This window comes from Propithecus coquereli, unplaced genomic scaffold (assembly GCF_000956105.1).
Source record: "Propithecus coquereli isolate 6110/MARCELLA unplaced genomic scaffold, Pcoq_1.0 Scaffold876, whole genome shotgun sequence".
Taxonomy (NCBI): domain Eukaryota; kingdom Metazoa; phylum Chordata; class Mammalia; order Primates; family Indriidae; genus Propithecus; species Propithecus coquereli.
In genome coordinates this window covers 193,630-196,477 of record NW_012155018.1, presented here as the reverse complement: position 1 = coordinate 196,477, position 2,848 = coordinate 193,630, and positions in this window count along the sequence as shown.

Here is a 2,848-nt window from a genome sequence, read left to right as displayed (position 1 = left end):
TGCCCATTCTCCTCAGATTTATCCATAGAGTCACTGCAATCCCAGCAAGAGTCCCACTGGACTCGGGTAGAAATTGGCAATCTGGTTCTAAAACTTTATACAGAAAAGCAAAGAACTTAGAATAGTCCAAACAATTTTGAAAAAGAATAGCCAAGTTGGAGGGCTCACACTACCTTATTTCAAGACTTACTGTAAAGCTACTTACCTTAAAGCTATAAAGCAAAACAGTGCGTGATTGGCATATGCATACACAAATGAATAAATGGAGCAAGATAGAAAGCCCAGAAACAGACACAAACATACAGAGGCAGAGGTCTCCTCTGCCTCTATCAATTGGTTTTTGACAAAGGCATCCTTAAAGAGGAGAAAACAGTAGTTTCTCATGAACCAAAAACATCTACCAAGGCCTGCCTTGCCCTTTGAGTAGAGAACACCTGAGCCCTGGAGATGTGTCAGAAGAGGCCAGGTAGCCTTTTGTCCTGAAGAGACTCTTCTTAAATAAAGTGGATCTAGATGTCCAAATTCGCAGCCTTCTGCCCCTGTTCCCAAGCTCGGGGAGGCTGCGGGGAACGTGGGTCACTGTCCGTGGTGCTGAACACGCACAGCTCGCCCACATTCCCCTGCCCTTCCAGCCCGGCTCTCGGGGTAACCACGCCTTCTGGGGCCCCTGTTTTGCTTTGTTGTGTCCTATCTTGAGGCGTTTTTCCTATCTGTGTATACTCTCAAATTTTTGGTGTTAAGTATTTGCTAAATAAAAATGTCAAACATATATAAAATTAGAGAGAATAGTATAACGAATTTCTATGTGCCCATCACCAGTGTCAACTATTAATATTACCGACTCATGTTTCATCAGCTCCCACACACCCAGATTATTTGAAGCAAATTTCATGTATTATATCATCTCACTCCTAAATAGTTCAATATGGATCTCTAGGAGATAAGAACTCTTTGAAAACATATTCCCAATACATTAACACACCTAAAAAATAATGATTATTCCTTAACATCACCAAACATCCAGTTAGTGTACATGATCCGATTTATGGGTGGCATGCCGTGCTCAGAGGGGTAGACGCATCTGTCTGGGAGTACCTCGTGTGGCCAGGACATAGTTTTGAGGCAGATACCCCGCCGGCATCACGTGGCCCAGCTGCAGATTAGCACAAACCAGCCCTCTTGCCACAGCTGATATTGGGCAAGTCTGAGGCACAGGGTGCTGGTTCAGGAAGGTGGTCACATCCGTGGGGTGGGCCTGGAGGACATCAGTGCCCAGGAAATACAGCCTCCAAGCACACTCCTGCCGGGAGAGATCTAGGTCAGGATTAATTACGTTAGGATCTTTGCAGAGGAGTCCTGAGCATCAGTATTTCTACCCAGAATCCTAGTTTCCAGACAGGGTGGAACCACAGCCTGATCTGGCCTTGAATGCTAATGTCACCGTTGACTGGCTGTGCGACCTGAGACAAAGAACTTCTGCTCTCTAAGCCTCAGATTCCTTGTTGGTTTAATTTACCCCGGGCCACCCCCATCCTACATTTGCACCTGCAGTTTCCCCTTCAGAATGACTTCCCGCCAACCCAAATTCTAGCACCCATAAAGATCAGTTCCGAAACAAGTTCCTCCGTGGCTAATCCCCTCCTGAAATCAACGCCACTTCCGCTGACCACAGCCTGTATTTTCATATGTTGTGGGCTCAGAGCAGATCTGGAGACCCCTTTGGAACCAGCTAGTCCAACCTTTGATTTTAAAGACAAGGAAATAAAGAGCTGATCAAGGGAAGGACCTGCTCAGCACACAGCAGGTACGCAATGAAGCCATGATAGTCCCGGGACCTTTCTGCTGCCTGGAGCACAGACTTGGGTCTTTCCAGCTCAGCCGCTTCCCTCTCTGAGCTTCAGTTTCCTCACCAATAAAATGAGGAGACTAATGCCCATTCCCTAGGGTTGCCGTGAGAATTAACTGAGTGACGGCTTTTGTAAACTGTAAGGCGCTGTGCACTTGTGAGTGCTGGATCTCCTGTTAGCTCCATGGAGACAGCAATAGGGGCATGGGAGCTCCCTGGGGAGGGGATCCGCTCCCGGCGTCAGGAAACACCCAGCAAGCAGTGGGCACTCAGAAGGCCAGGCTGGGAGGCCTGGAGCCAGCCCAGGAACGTGGCCCACAGACGGGAGCCAGAGCCGCTCAGGGCTCCAGGGCCCCGAGAGGGCCCTGGCTGGGATGCTGGGAGAAAGAGGAGGGTGGTGGGCCCATGATTTTAGCACAGCCGATGTGAGGTGGGGACACAGCGGCCAGAGAGGGCTGTGACCTCACACGGGTCTGGGCTCCAATCTCGGCCCCTCTGTGTTTTGTCTGGGCCACGCCCCACCTCGGGGCTGGTGTGAGGCAGAAAGGAAGCCCGGTGGTGACACAGCTGGCCTGGTGCCCAGCACACACCAGAATGTAGTTAGTGCACCTTCCCTCCCCCACCCCTTTCCGAGCAGTCGTCTCTATCATTTGATGGAGTCTCTCAGGAGAATTTACTTTCTCAAGTAAATAATCCGCGGGGTGAGTGTTGTTCTCCCCACTTTACGCAAGGGAAGACTGAGGCTCTAGAGGGGAAGGAATTTCCCTGGGTCATGGCAATGCTGAGTTGCAGAGATGGGACTCGAACCTGGGCCGGCCTGAATCCAGGGCCCAGGATCCCTCTTCTGCTCTGTAACGACTCACAGCTCTGTGTCAGGAGGGTCCTGGGAACAAGTCAAGGGACTCTGACCTGGGTCAGCTCCCTGGCTGTCGGCGGGGCCACCTCCAGGCTCAAGGAAGGGCAGGGCGCTGGGGGTGGCTGGTGCCTCAGTGAAATCCGCAG